This window comes from Schistocerca piceifrons, chromosome 4, assembly GCF_021461385.2.
Source record: "Schistocerca piceifrons isolate TAMUIC-IGC-003096 chromosome 4, iqSchPice1.1, whole genome shotgun sequence".
In the NCBI taxonomy this organism is placed as follows: domain Eukaryota; kingdom Metazoa; phylum Arthropoda; class Insecta; order Orthoptera; family Acrididae; genus Schistocerca; species Schistocerca piceifrons.
The window spans coordinates 450935846-450952980 of record NC_060141.1 but is presented as its reverse complement, the minus strand read 5'-3'; positions in this window follow the sequence as shown (position 1 = coordinate 450952980).

Sequence of the window (17135 nt, the reverse complement as noted above, 5' to 3'; positions counted from 1 at the left end):
GAAATATCACTGTTGGTGTTGGATTGCTGTCCATTCAGAGGAGAACGACCCTATGACTGAACTGTTGATAATAACTTACTCTCTCTACCTTCATACTCATAAAGAATCCGATTTCCGCTGTACCATTTTCTGCCGCTGTTAATTTTACCCCTTGTCTAACCAGAAATCCCTGTCTTCCCTGCTTCACTTCACTGACTCCCACTATATCCAGATTGAGCCTTGGCATTTTCCTTTTCAGATTTTGTATCTTCCCTGCCACGTTCAGACTTCTGAAATTCCACGCCTCGACTCGTAGAACATGTCAATGTACAAGCAGAGAATACAGCGTTGTGTGTTGTTCAAATATGTATACATGCAGACGGAAGCGATGACTGGGATTCGAATACATGTCTCCTGCTCACTAAGCTGGTGCACAAACACCATGAACTGCAATACTGTTCGGTTTTAGGGGGAATACGAGTGGGCTAAGATGTGAATGAGAACTTGGATTGAGGAGGAGGCGTGCCAGGGTAGTCTGTGCGGTTGCGCAAAGCTTCTGTGTGAGGGTGGTGTAGCGGTTAGCGCATTTGCCTAGTGAGGAGAAAACCTCGGTTCGAATCCTGGCCTGGGTACAAATTTTCTTTCGTCGCTTCACTCCGCATATATACATAATACAAGTATGAGACATGAAAACTGGAGCTATAAAGTTTCATTTGATGTTGTTAGAGTAACTTATGGGACAGACCAAGTACCGGCGGTTGTCGAAGACGTCACGTGGCTGTATTCCCGAAGTTATCTGAACGTTATACACCAGGAGAAAGTCAAGTTTCACGTGTATTTCTGTTGTAGGTGCTGCCGCTGGAGGAGAAATAACCGTTCTTCCGGATGACGCTGTTTTTGTTGCTCATTCAGAGATGTTTTGTATCTGTTACGTGCACCGTCTAATTTTGCACTGTGTGTTTACACACAGTGGGATTGGAAATTTCGCTGCAGATAGACAGGACGCCGAATAGTAGCACGAGCAAACACTTCCCGGATTTAAATTGCACCATAAAATTCTATTTGTTATTTGAACAGTATTGTGTACAAAGGATCATTACCAGATGTATGTCACTGTGCTGACTGCAAGTAACAAGTTGTGAGCAAATTACCAATACGTCGCATACATTTCAGCATGAGCGACATACTACGATACTGCTTTCTGATGCATACGTGCAAGCTAATAACACTCGCTTGCAGCATTTTCCGTATCTGTAGCTGTACAATTAATACTGTAGCGAGTGCAATAAAAATCTCATACAATGCTTCTGCTTGTGGACAATAATGTCTGGAACTAACGGCATCCCTCTTTCAACAATATAGTGTTACTTTCAGAATATAAAGCAAAGGACAGCACTGACAAACAGTGTAGTCACAAGGTGGAAACGTAGACTATGAACTCGCATAAGATCTGGTGCTGTGTGCAATCCTGCCCCTAAAGTATAAAATCCGTAGATATCTTTCCCCACGATGGAAGTATCTGCTGAAGTGCAAAAGTAACCATGCCGGACAAAGCCTGGCTGGTGGACGTAAAACTGTTTCTATTAAACTCGAGATGACCAATGAAAATCAGCTGCTGATACCAGAAATGAAAATTAATGGCGATTCCATGAAATAAAGCACTATGTGTAACCTTCCTTTGCGTCCATCGGTATGACAAGCTAAAAATGAGTTGAAAGATTAATAAAAGAATCCAGCGTAACAGTTTTGAAAGCCCTTATAACTGTCTCTCAGTATTTTGACAAAGTTCCTCTTACGATTTACTTTACTTGCTTTAAATATCTGTTTAATTTTGGAGGTACTTTGAGGGATATTGAAGTTAAATGTTAACCTATTTATTAAGAGAGAAAGAGAAGTAAAAATATTGTGTAGAGTCCACAACCCTGAAACCTGCAGAGAGTTTTTCAGTCATCTAGAGACTCTGACTTTACCTTCCGAACATATCCTTATTTAATCCTTATTGCTATGTAAGGTTCACCATAAAACTGTTTCTGATGAGCTGCTATTTACACAATCATAATTAAAATCACAAAAGAAACTCCTGTGTACCCTTGTCTCTCAAATGTTGCCAGCAGATACAAAAGAATAAAGTGTCAAAATAAACCCATAGAAAAGAAATTTACAAATAATATATTGCTCACTTATACTATAAGTTATATGGTCAGTACCAAGATTAGTGGATTGGAAACAACTGTCAGTAATCAGACAAGCAACAATATTCATACAAAACAGGCCTCAAATATGACAGCGTGTACGTAAAACTCGTTCGTGGATAATTATCAGCCTACGCATGCAAATATTTCGCAGATTTTCAGCAGTACAGAGAAAACAGCAACGTGTTTTTAAACGAAGTGATTTCTTGCTAATATTTTATTCACAGCCAGTGTAAATAAGGTTTTTGCTGTTTAATTGTATATAATTGTTAAGACATGGGAGAAACTGCTTGTTCGACTGATATTAACAAGTCAAAATTTATACGTTGCTTTTGTAATACGTTGAATCAGGCAACTGAACCTCATTACTATCATATTTCAAGCAAGTCACTTTGCTAGAAAGCATATGAAGTTGACATTATAAGAAATTACCAAGGTGATGGAGAGTAATGACACATGCAGTGACCTATGAAGAGAATCATCTCATCTATTTTGCAGCACATCAGTTTAAAACTCATGCTATCTGTTTCATTGCAGGAGGCACCAAAAACGTCAAGAATCCTCGTTGCAACCCTGATGTTGGTGCATTTCTTTCATATTTTTCATTCTGTATCCACGAGGGCGTAGGCGGTCGTTCGGCTGCTCACCCATTACTCAGTCTATTCACATAAATACCAGGCGAGATGTTAATCAGATAGTGGAAATTCAAATTAAGGATATTCTGAATGCGATTCCCAGTGCCGACATCTGTACTAACATCCGGAAGCGTTGGTAAGAAGCAGTTCGCCAGGTGTTTGGCTGAATACAATGGATCAGAATTCGAATAGTAAACACTACCTTTAGAGACAGATAAAAATATAAAAGAAATATTCAGCATTAGACTTACGACAATATTTCCGAAATTTGGTTCTTCCCAATATGTCCAAATCAAAAATTCGGAAGCTTAATGTTTGTGTAATTGTGTTTGTTTGTAAAAACAAATGTTATCTTTGCAGATGATAGGTGTCATTGTAAAAGACGTGCAACGTAATTTAAATGATGTAACTCATAGAATGTCAGCAAAATGAGTACCGGGCTTTCGGAGAACAGTTTAACCTTTAACCGTACCAAAATGCAGTGCATACAGTTTCTGACATGGAACTATTGTACTAGGGAGTTATTATTACCCCAAAGTGGTCAGTCAGTGAAGTCGAGCATTTTAGATTCTTAGGTCTGAGGGCAGACTTTTTTCGAAGTACCATGTTCGAGATCTTGTGCTGAAACTGAAAGCTACTTTCTTCAATGTACAAATGATCTCCACTTTCTCTGACACTGAAACTCAAATGCTTGTTTACGTCGCATACTTTTCACTGTATTATACCGCATGGTGTCATACTTTACGGTACCTCTTTGGACTGACCAAGAATACGAGTATTGTTACAAGGTTAGTACGTGACTTCCAATTCTCAGAATTGCACGAAAATGTGCTTAGAATATAGATCGTCCATCCCAAAACAGTGGTACCAGCATGCAAAACTACTACGAGAGCCATTTGAATCATCACTATTCAATGTCTGTGGAAGGAACTCTGGTAACCCGAAGTAACAAATTATCGTTGTACACTGATAAGCCAAAACATTATGATCACTGCCCACCACGGCAGTGGATGCCGCCCGGTGGCTTTGCGGGTACGTGACGCGGTAACAAAAGTATGTAAGCGGAGCAGACACGGACAGGGATCACCCTAGCGAACATACGGGCTGCAAACCGGGAAATCCATTAAGGTAAGCGACTTTGACAAAGGGCATATTATTATTACTCATAGCCTGTGAATGAGAATCTCGAAAACGGCGAAGCCGACCGAATATTAGCGTGCAACTGTTGTGAGCATCTACGGAAAGAGGTAGAGGGACAGTGAAAAAATGGTTCAAATGGCTCTGAGCACTATGGGACTAAACATCTGAAGTCATCAGTCCCCTAGAACTTAGAACTACTTAAACCTAACTAACCTAAGGACATCACCCACGTCCATGCCCGAGGCAGGATTCGAACCTGCGAACGTAGCGGTCGCGCGGTTCCAGACTGAAGCGCCTAGAACAGCTCGGCAACTCCGGCCGGCTACTGTGAAACTACCACAACGCGCTAAGCGGTTGAACGTCCACAACTCTTCACGGAACATGGGGTTCGGAGGCTTATGTGATCTGTAAAGTAGAACCTCTGCCAAAAAAGCACAGTGCTGCCACACGCACAAGTGTTTCGGAGCGCACCGTTCATCCTACATTGTTGAACATCGAGCTCCGCAGCAGGCAACCCCTACGTGTTCACGTGATGACCAAACGACATCGTCAGTTACGATTTGACGGTCGACCACTGGAAACGTGTCGGTCCATCTGGTGAATCACATTTTTGCTACACTAAGTCCATGGTCGTCTCCACAAACGCCGTCATCGAGGTCAACGGCGTCTCGAAAAGAGCAGCGCGGCACGAACGCAGGCAGGTGGGAGCAGTATTACACCGTGGGAAACGTTCTCCTGCGCTTACATGAGACTTGTGGTGGTATTCGAAGACACTATGACGGCTGTAAACAACCCACATTGCTTCACGCTTTATGTCATTCCCGACGGCGATGTCATCTTGTAGCAGTATAACTGTCCATGTGTCGGATCCAGAACCGAGCTACAGTCGTTTGAGAAACATTATAGTGAACTCACCATCACCGCGTAAGCAAGTCAGCGGCTCGTTATTTATGCGAATTACATGAGCTGTGCGTAGACATTTAACGCCACAAACCTACCAAGGAACTGTCGGATCCCTTATAAACAGAATCAGTGATGTATTTCATTGCAAAGGCGGACGAACAAGCTATTAAGCAGGTGGTAATAATGTTTTGCCTCATTGGTGTATAAAGTTGATGCTTAAGTTCTTAGCGTTTTCGTTTGAATGTTGGTATTTCGCTTGGTGCGGGATTATTTATAGATTGTCATTTTTTATTTGTAGTTCGCTGGTACTATTTGAGTTTACATATTGTCATTTTTCCATTTGGAGATACTGAGTGGTGCTGTGGACTTTTTAGTTCAGTAGAGGGGTGACAGCAGCAGACGCAGCTAGAAGCATTTGCGCCGTGTGCGGGGACAGTGCCAATGGATAGAGCCCGGCAAGGAAACGGTTTTCTCGTTTTAAGAAGGATCTTGTTGACTTTAGTGACTCTCTGCGTTTAGGAAGACCTTCGGGGTTCGATGAAGATCGTTTAAACTCACTAACCCACAGTGAAAAATAACAAATGTGATGAACTGTGGTCATTCCACCATCGTGCGACATTGGCATCCAATGGGGAGGTCCAAAAATCGGATGTACGCGTTCAGTCTGTTCTAAGCCAAAATCCCAAAAATCGGCGGGTGGCCATATGTCCCTCTGCTTGCGCGTCCTCAATTGGCTTGTCAACAACACAGACCATTCCTATCCTGTATCGTTACTGGCGGCGAGAAATGGTGACTGTGTGCTAACATAGGCCAAAGAAAGAAATTGTTGAGGCCAAAGAAATTAGCAATTCCCCGCACAAAGACCTTTTGTGCATACACGAAAGATAATGTTATGCGTCTGGTGGAACAACGACTCTGTGGTGTACTAGGAATTGCCTCCCCGAGGTGTAACCGTCACTGCTGACATTTATTGTCACAGTTGAGACGTCTTGCAGAAGCAATCCAAGAACGTGGATTGATGCTACTCCACGATAATGCTCACACGCATTCTGCTAGACAGATAAAGAACACAACACAGGAACTGGGTTGGGAAGTCGTTCTGCACCCACCTTATTCACCTGACCTTTCGCCCTCAGATTTTCACCTTTTCCGCTCTCTGTCGAACAACCTTCAAGGAACTTTCTTCCCGGATGAAAATGTGCTCTGAAGATGTCCTGACGAGTCCCTCGCCTCTAAACAACGTGATTTCTACAGTCGCGGAATCGAAAAGTTACCCCAGCGTCGGCAGATTGTAAAAAATAATGAAGGAGATTATATTATATGTATCCGTCGTGTTTATTAAACTTACGGAAAAACAGTACAAACGTATACATCACCTCAATAATTGGAACATAAGTGCACATATTTCAGTGTCTTGATTTACTACTATATTTTCCTTTGCTTAAAATAATTACGTTAGTTGAACAACCAACTTTTTCTTCGACGTGATAGGGATGCACAGCTATTCAGTCTTCTGAGTAGAGGTGTGGTATTTAAATGAAGTGGTCAAAGCAATTGGAACAGAACACTATGAACATCGGACTATAGCCACTTTTTCACATTCAAGATCACTTCCGCATTCATGCAGTCCAAAATCAAACGACAAACTATTTACATTTTCAAACGATGATATTGGTATGCCAGTGTCAATACCTGCCTTTCTCTAAGTTTTAACCCGTTGCAGGAAGTTGACTGCATAAATAGACTGTATTATAGTACTGGGGAGACACTGGGCGACCTTGCTGACAAGGATGGCCCAAAACATCACTCGTGGTTGTCGGGTCGTATGACAAGCAACAGTCAGGTTCGAGTCTCAGCGCTGTCCGGTGCATCTCCAGACGCGTCTTCGCCCGTCACCAGGACTTAGTTCGAAGCGGACATCATTGAAGACATTTATACTTCACTCAATGAAATTCCAGGCCGAAGCCGTGTCTGGAGACACCTCGTGCAGCGTTGGGATGCGAACGTGACTGACGTCCGCCATAAGGCCCGACACCCAGGAATGATGGTCTGGGGATCCATTTCGTTTCATAGCAGGACCCCTCTGGTTGTCACACGGGAATCCCTAAAGCACAGCGATACATTGACGATACACTACTCCCCGTTTTGTTGCTCTTCATAACAAGCCAACGTGGGCTTACATTTTAGCAAGATGATGTCCGCCCGCACAAGGCGAGAGTTTCTACAGCTTGTCTTCGTATTTGCCAAACCCTGTCTTGGCCAGCAAGGTCGCCGGATGTCTCCCCAATTGAGAACGTTACGACCATTATGGGCAGGTCCCTCCGACATGCTCGGGGTTTTGATGACCTAACGCGTCATTAGACTGTATTTGGTACGATATCCCTCAGGAGGACATCCAATAACACTATCAAGCAATGCCAAGCCGAATAAGTGCCGGCATAAGGGCCAGAGGTGGACCAAAACGTCATTGACTTGTTCAATTTGTGAAGCTCTTTCTCTTGAATAATCACCCAATTTGTCATCTTTTGCTTGTTTGTACATGTACGTCACACCCACCAACATTACAGTCCGATTCCGACAATTCCTTATTGGTATTTTTTTTTACCTTATTGACTACTTCGTCATGAGATTTGCTGTTGACAGTAGTGAGTCATTAAGACGAACAGAAGCTTTCATTCAGTGAATACTAGAAGGAGGAACTATTTGCATCCGGATAACACTTCCTTAAACGTTGTAAAGGAAAGTTTCTACTGTTCAGAAGCTTTCGTTTTCAGTCTTCAAGTCCAAGTTTGTAAGGTTTCTTTCTGGCACTCTGTTCCTATTGTGTACAGAAGTTGATCGCTGTGGTCTTTCGTATTTCCTTGTTTTCATTTGTTTATAAATCTTCTAATCGGTAGTCTTTAAAGTGGTGGTCGTGGTGTTCTGGCGGGTAGAGCACTTGAGTCCAACCTTGGAGGCCAGAGATTTAGTCCCATGTAGGGGTGGCGAATTTTCCTCGTTCCTGTACCTCCAGGACGGCCCCAGGTTCACTCAACCTGCTATCAAATGAATAGCGGGGGTATTTTCGAAGGGCAAATGGCAGTCCGGTCAATGGGCCCGCCGTACACCTCCTCCTAGTGCCATGACTTAGAAAATCTGGACTCTACCTGCAGTTAGGCGAAAAGAACGGTCACGTGCTTGCGCTACAGACGTTGCTTTACTTGTTTATTCTGTCAATTATGTAGTGAATCGTTCTATGGGGAAGCGTCCTCGGCTCGCTCGGTTCCACAGAAACTGATAAATAAATAAATGTGTAGGATACTTGTTCGACATGGGCAGTGCGCAGCTATGTCACTGCCGATCGCAAGAGATACATTGACGCCAACTGGCGTCGACTTTAATGCTGTGCCTTAGTCTCTTTTTTTCTAATTTAAGGCTCAGCTGGACCGGCCGGAGTGGCTGAGCGGTTCTAGATGCTACAGTCTGGAAACACGCGATCGCTACAGTCGCAGGCTCGAATCCTGCCTCGGGCATGGATGTGTGTGATGTCCTTAGATTAGTTAGGTTTAAGTAGTTCTAAGTTCTAGGGGACTGATGACCTCAGAAGTTAAGTTCCATAGTGCTCAGAGCCACTTGAACCGTTTGCTCAGCTGGGAAGAAGGCGACATTTTGAAGGTGAATATCTTTGGGATGACAATACAGCATTTTTAAAATCTCTCAGCAATTACACTCCACTGGGCAGTAAAATGTGGACGGAACCGTTTGAAGGGGAATAGAGGCTGTATAATGTACGATATTAGCTGGGTGCGCACTCTGTACATCAGTCCGGTGCCAGCAGATGTCGCAACATTAAGTAGCAGCGCTGGGGGGCGGCTATTCCAAGCAAAACCGAAGTGCAGTGGAACGGTTACTGGAAAGCGTCCTGTGTGCCATATCGGAACGAGGGCCGAATCACTGCACCGAGTGCTATGGCGCACCGGATCATGAACAGAGTCGCTGCGCACCTGACTACGCAAGCAAAAAGGCGATGAACCACATTAGCAGCTAAGAGAACGAAGAGATCGTAGTAACGGCAAAGAACATAGAGCCTAAACGACTGAATCGAAGAACAATCGATGTTTAGTTTCCATCCAATCTCCTGCCACGGCGTAGCGGAAAAGTGAGGCAACAGTTCCGGAACTGACGTCTCCATTTGAAGGGGCGAATATGACTACTGTTCTTGCGATCATGAGGGTATGGGAGACAACAGAAGGAAACTAAAGAACAAAGTAAAAGGGTGTTTACTTCACAACTCCTGCTGAGTTATTAAGACTGTCTTAAATGAATGTAGTTTGGTAGTTTTCTGTATTAGGTCTATAGCAAAAGATGACAAGTTACAGATACGTTTTCACGAATGTGGGGCTCGTTTCTGACAAGTAGGAGCGGAAATGCGGTAAGTTATCGATACAAGATAATTGCATTAAACTAGGGAAGCAGCATATAAAATAATCAAAAATGGTTCAAATGGCTCTGAGCACTGTGGGACTTAACTGCTAAGGTCATCAGTCCCCTAGAACTTAGAACTACTTAAACCTAAGTAACCTAAGGACATCACACACATCCATGCCCGAGGCAGGATTTGAACCTGCGACCGTAGCGGTCACGCGTTTCCAGACTATAGCGCCTAGAACCGCTCGGCGACTCCGGACGGCATAAAATAATCCATCATCCACTAGCTTTTTAAATATTTTTTCATATTCGCTGCGTCGGTCTTATACGCTTTTTTCAGTCTATAATTTATTTTTGTGTGGCACAATTTTATCTACCTTCCTGTCCACAATTTCATCGTATTTTTGCTTCATCTGGCTTGAAATCGAATAATTGTAATCTCTGGTATAACATGAACCAGACATTTCATTTTCACACATGTTTCCAGCAGAGTCCTCATGAACGTTGTATGCATCAGTTAAGTCATTATGAATGCAATGTTTTATCAAATACCTGACGTAAGTTCTTCAGCACAAACACACTGTTGCCCTGCAAATGGCGGCTTCGATATGGGAAAGCTGCTCTAGTATCAGTGTTAATGGATTCGTAGGCATGAATACGGTCACAGCATTGCGGAACACACTATTTGCGCACGTAACAAAAACTCTGAGTTGACGTCTCTTGCGATACCAAAATCAAATGAAATCTACGTACATTGTAGACCAATGTAAAGTACACATTTCACGGTTTCTGCCCATTCCTGTCACGTATGGAGGGTGGGAAGACTGTTTTTTATACACTGCAATTGGTTTAACGTTGCGTAAGCAATCACCAGGGGAGCTTCTGAAAAGTTCTGTTAATGGTCTCAGAACATACAGAAAACGAAGCTTACAAAGAAAATACCTTTAGTGATCTTCAAAGTAATTACAGTTAGCTACAACACACTTCTGACATCGGTTATAAAGTCGATTGAAACTGTCAGCAGATGCTTCTTATCAAACCGTTCGTAGCACCGTAGTCACGCATTGCTGGATATCCGCATCGTCACAGGAGGCAGACATAATGCTTACCAATACGATCCGGAGACCCAGCGACAGTCAATGACATATACTTATATGGATATGGTGTCTGTTCTTTCGGATATGTCTGAAAGAACAGACACCATATCCAAATAAGTATATAGTTCTGGCAATACCGGCTATGACCTTCTTCTTCTGTGCGGATGCATATCTATTACCCAGTCTCTTACGGGACTTGGTAAGAATGTCTTCCACGAGTAATGAGTGTGTTGGGTAGGGACACTACGAATGTAATTTGTGGACATATAAGGTGAGAATGTGGGTCTCACGGGGGCATGAGTGAAATAGTCCCTGCATTCGCACTATTCTCTGTGACCTCGGTGGCTCAGATGGATAGAGCGTCTGCCATGTAAGCAGGAGATCCCGGGTTCGAGTCCCCGGCGGGACACACATTTTCACCTGTCCCCGTTGATATATATCAATGCCCGTCAGCAGCTGAAGGTACTAATACACTACTGGCCATTAAAATTGCTACACCAAGAAGAAACGCAAATGATAAACGGGTATTCATTGGACCAATATATTATACCTAGAACTGACATGTGATTACATTTTCACGCAATTTGGGTTCATAGATCCTGAGAAATCAGTACCCAGAACAACCACCTCTGGCCGTAATAACGGCCTTGATACGCCTGGGCATTCAGTCAAACAGAGCTTGGATGGCGTGTACATGTACAGCTGCCCATGCAGCTTCAACACGATACCACAGTTCATCAAGAGCAGTGACTGGCATATTGTGTCGAGCCTGTTCCTCGGCTACTATTGACCAGATGTTTTCAATTGATGAGAGGTCTGGAGAATGTGCTGGCCAGGGCAGCAGTCGAACATTTTCTGTATCCAGAAAGGCCCGTACAGGAACTGCAACTTGCGTTCGTGCATTATCCTAATGAAATGTAGGGTTTCGCAGGGATCGAATGAAGGGTAGGGCTACGGGTCGTTACACATCGGAAATGTAACGTCTTCTGTTCAAAGTGCCGTCAATGTGAAGAAGAGGTGACCGAGACGTGTAACCAGTGGCACCCCATACCATCACGCCTGGTGATACGCCAGTATGGCGATGACGAATACACGCTTCCAATGTGCATTCACTGCGATGACGCCAAACACGGATGCGACCATCATGATGCTGTAAATAGAACCTGGATTCATCCGAAAAAATGACGTTTTGCCATTCGTGCACCCAGGTTCGTCTTCGTCGTCGAGTACACCATCGCAGGCGCTCCTGTCTGTGATACAGAGTCAAGGGTAACCGCAGCCATGGTCTCCGTGCTGATAGTCCATGCTGCTGCAAACGTCGTCGAACTGTTCGTGCAGATGGTTGTTGTCTTACAAACGTCCCCATCTGTTGACTCAGGGATCGAGACGTGGCTGCACGATCCGTTACAGCCATGCAGATAAGATGCCTGTCATCTCGACTGCTAGTGATACGAGGCCGTTGGGATCCCGCACGGGGTTCCGTATTACCCTCCTGAACCCACCGATTCCATATTCTGCTAACAGTCATTGGATCTCGACCAACGCGAGCAGCAATGTCACGATACGATAAACCGCAATCGCGATAGGCTACAATCCGACATTTATCAAAGTCGGAAACGTGATGGTACGCATTTCTCCTTCTTACAAGAGGCATCACAACAACATTTCACCAGGCAACGCCGGTCAACTGCTGTTTGTGTATGAGAAATCGGTTGGAAACTTTCCTCGTGTCAGCACGTTGTAGGTGTCGCCACCGGCGCTAACCTTGTGTGAATGCTCTGAAAAGCTAATCATTTGCATATCACAGCATCTTCTTCCTGTAGGTTAAATTTCGCGTCATCTTCGTGGCGTAGCAACTTTAATGGCCAGTAGTGTAGAAGGTGCTTCTGAAAAGTTCGGTGAATGGTCTCAGAAGATATAGAAAACTGGGGTTACAAAGAAAATACCTTTAGTGGTTTTCAAAGTAGTCACCGTTACCTACAACACACTTCTGACATCGGTTGTAAAGCCGACTGAAAGTGTCAGCAAATGCTTCTTGTCAAACTGTTCAAAACACCGTAGTCACGCATTGCTGGATATCCGAATTCTCACAGTGCATGAGACATGATACTTGATAATACGATCAGGAGGCCTAGCGACAGTCAATGACATGGCGTGCATCGTCTTCTCCGCTTCTCAAAAATGTCGGCTGACAAAATCAAGCTTAAACGCTACTGGTCATCATTTTCGGCAGCAAGCGGTTGATCCATCATGAATTTCTATCCGAGGGAGGCGAATCGTAATGGTAGTACCACATCTCATCTCCTGTAATGGTGCGGATATCCAGCAGCGCGTAAGCATGGCACTTCGAGTGATTCCACAAGAAGCGTTTGCTGACAAATTCCAGCAGCTTTGCAACCGATGACAGAAGTGCGTTGCAGTTAATTACGATCACGTTGAAGGCCACTGATGATATTTTCTTTGTAATTCCTGTTTCCTTTATCTTCTGAGGCCATTCACCGAACTTTTCAGAGGCGCGTTGTATATTCGTCCATTTCATAATACTTTTTGAAACTTCATAAGCGCACTTTCCGGGATAGTTTGTGTTTATCTTCAAGCGTCTCCCCATTTAGATATTTCAGCACTATCCTGATACTCTCCCATGAGTCAATCAAGTCTGTGACAGTTGGTACTGCTTCTCTTTTTATGCTTTCAGTATCCTCTGATAGTTCCGTTTAGTGTAGGTCCCACTCACTTGAGCAATATTCTAGGATGGTCACTTGAGTTTGTAGTAATCTCTCTTATTTTTAGACTGACGGTATTTTTTCAGTACCCTGCCAATAAATCGAACGCTGCTCCCTGATTTACCTACGATCGAGCCTACATTATCATTCCATTTCATATCCATAAAAATTGTTGCGAAATACTGTTGTGAGCCCTTTACTTGATCTGCATCAGTAACTCCGAAACTCAAATGTAATAAAAGATACGCAACAGATCTAGTTAACGCAACCAGTGACAAAATGATGGCCCTGGCAGTGAATTTCAAGTAGCAGTATTCCCACAGTTTATGTTAACTAACTCCATGAAAAACTTAATAACTACAAATCAAATGCTTGGTCCAGTTAAATACCAATATTTATTATGCACAGAATGATAAGGAATGTTACAAGATTTCTGAAGGAGCACACAAAAAAACATCAAAGTGAGACGTGAAATTAAGTTACTGTAACGGACAATGGTACGATCGGCAAAGATAATCGTAGCGGGAAATGGGTTTGATGCAAATAAACATCCTGGCGTAGTAATACCGCACAAATCAGCCACGAAACCAGTGGTTGTGTAGTACTAACGGAGGAGGAAAAATGGGACAACATGCAACTGTACCTGTCCGCCAAGTAATGAAAAGCCAGCTTGAATTTTACTGAAAAGGTAGCAAACATTAACTCGGTTCCTCCATAAAGAGCCGATGCCGCTAGGTATTTCACTATTAAGTACATTTGGTCGAGGAGATTGTCTGTTGCAAATGGATGTCTCTCCCAAATTTGCTCTGCAAGTGAACTCGTTCTGTTTACTTTTAAGTCCGACACTAGAGATGTCTGCAGAAAGCCATCTGTAATCAGAATGCCATAGGAATGAAGTCCCCCATCAGTGTGATGTTATCTGGTACCAGAATACTAACATAAGAAAGAGAAGAGCGCACGTCACCTGTGCTTGCTTTGCTCAGAATCTCGCTTCGAAAAAAACATCGGCCCCAATGAGCACGAAGTTCGCGTGGCGTTAGCCAACAGTTTAATTTTTTATATTGTTAAATACTCCCACTACGGACTGCGTGAAAATCGTTCTCCCATCATTTGTTTTTCCGCTCCTACCATTGAGAGAACCACGGGAAACGGGCTCTACGTCAAAGCTTTTTGTCCTTACCTGCCAGTCCGCTGTCTCTTCTCAGAAAATAATGGACAGCTGTCAGTGACCTCCATTTCTTGGCCGTCTCTTTCACAACATCCAAGTCGTAGCTTTCACGACCGTAGGACAGAAAAGTTTTCCCTCATTCCACCTGCCTTCCGCGAAGTCGCCAGCCAACGCACGATGCCCTTTGCAGATAGCGCATTGCCGGAACGGACACGTTGTAAAACGCCCATTATTGCGGGAGGTGAGCCGCCATCGCTGTATTTTTTAGCATATTCACTGGATCCATTAGGTGCTCTTCGGTTTCCATATTTCTCGGAAGACTGCTACGTTTGCCTACACAGCACTAGAGAGGCAATGCAGTTCCAGATACTTGCAGAGGGCGGCTAGGAGCGCCCCCGTCCTCGGTCGGCATTCTGCCTTTTAAGAAGCCCCAAGGGTCCGCCGATAGCAGCAACACGGCAACTACCGGTCACTGCCCCTCACGTCCTGCTAACGACGGCTGTTCGAGGCCTCAGCTTGTAAGCAAGCATACTGAATTCACGCATCCGTTCACAATAACGGGATAGGAAAGAAACGCGTAACGAAACGTAGTCAGTGGATCGACCTACACATGAGTTAGTCAGTGTCAGATGTGATTTTCATACCGCAGAAATGAAAAGTGTCAGGCGGGGAATGGCGTGACGTTTTCATTCTTACACCCAGTTTAGTTAACTGATTACAACTGTGATACATCGTTGGTAGGGGATAGTACTTTTGTGTGTCCAGTGAAGTACAGAATTCAAAGCAAGCTGTCAATCTTTGTCCTATTTTGATATCTTGTGAAGACCACCTTGACATTTTTCAAGCGTTTTTCAGGCAGTACTTTATTAGAGATTCAGCGTAGTTCGAAAATAAATAAAAGGAGGTGGGGTGTAAAACATCTTTACTCTCATACAAACAAGACCTAATAAAAATATGATGGTACATTTTCAGAACACGTAGATGAAGAAAATATGTTACAGGGACTAGTGCTGGATTAAGCCAGCGACCGGGCGGAGTGTCCGAGCGGTTCTAGGCGCTACAGTCTGGAACCGCGCGACCGCTACGGTCGCAGGTTCGAATCACGCCTCGGGCATGGATGTGTGTAATGTCCTTAGGTTAGTTAGGTTTAAGTAGTTCTAAGTTCTAGGGGACTGATGACCTCAGAAGTAAAGTCCCATAGTGCTCAGAGCCATTTGAACCATTAAGCCAGCGAGGGGCACACAGTAAATAGTAATAAGGGAAACTCCCCATTGAAATCGCCTCAGATTTAGTGGTAAGATGGCCCAATGGACAGCCCGTCAAAAACTGAACGCAGATCAAACACGAAAACAGGAAGCAGATGTAATGAACTATGAAAAAAATCAAAATAAAAACAGTGAACTGTCCAAACTTAACAAGTTCAATATCGAAAAAGCTGAACAGCCTCGGCGTCGTGTTCAAAACTCTCTCGTGCCATTTTATTTTCATTTATTTATTTTTTTCACAACATTATGAACTGTCCGTCCGGTCACTGAAATGTTTGTTCTGTTTCTGTAGTCTTGGCAGTTGTCATGCTATACATTCGTTATACACTCCTGGAAATGGAAAAAAGAACACATTGACACCGGTGTGTCAGACCCACCATACTTGCTCCGGACACTGCGAGAGGGCTGTACAAGCAATGATCACACGCACGCCACAGCGGACACACCAGGAACCGCGGTGTTGGCCGTCGAATGGCGCTAGCTGCGCAGCATTTGTGCACCGCCGCCGTCAGTGTCAGCCAGTTTGCCGTGGCATACGGAGCTCCATCGCAGTCTTTAACACTGGTAGCATGCCGCGACAGCGTGGACGTGAACCGTATGTGCAGTTGACGGACTTTGAGCGAGGGCGTATAGTGGGCATGCGGGAGGCCGGGTGGACGTACCGCCGAATTGCTCAACACGTGGGGCGTGAGGTCTCCACAGTACATCGATGTTGTCGCCAGTGGTTGGCGGAAGGTGCACGTGCTCGTCGACCTGGGACCGGACCGCAGCGACGCACGGATGCACCCCAAGACCGTAGGATCCTACGCAGTGCCGTAGGGGACCGCACCACCACTTCCCAGCAAATTAGGGACACTGTTGCTCCTGGGGTATCGGCGAGGACCATTCGCAACCGTCTCCATGAAGCTGGGCTACGGTCCCGCACACCGTTAGGCCGTCTTCCGCTCACGCCCCAACATCGTGCAGCCCGCCTCCAGTGGTGTCGCGACAGGGGTGAATGGAGGGACGAATGGAGACGTGTCGTCTTCAGCGATGAGAGTCGCTTCTGCCTTGGTGCCAATGATGGTCGTATGCGTGTTTGGCGCCGTGCAGGTGAGCGCCACAATCATGACTGCATACGAACGAGGCACACAGGGCCAACACCCGGCGTCATGGTGTGGGGAGCGATCTCCTACACTGGCCGTACACCACTGGTGATCGTCGAGGGGACACTGAATAGTGCACGGTACATCCAAACCGTCATCGAACCCATCGTTCTACCATTCCTAGACCGGCAAGGGAACTTGCTGTTCCAACAGGACAATGCACGTCCGCATGTATCCCGTGCCACCCAACGTGCTCTAGAAGGTGTAAGTCAACTACCCTGGCCAGCAAGATCTCCGGATCTGTCCCCCATTGAGCATGTTTGGGACTGGATGAAGCGTCGTCTCACGCGGTCTGCACGTCCAGCACGAACGCTGGGCCAACTGAGGCGCCAGGTGGAAATGGCATGGCAAGCCGTTCCACAGGACTACATCCAGCATCTCTACGATCGTCTCCATGGGAGAATAGCAGCCTGCATTGCTGCGAAAGGTGGATATACACTGTACTAGTGCCGACATTGTGCATGCTCTGTTGCCTGTGTCT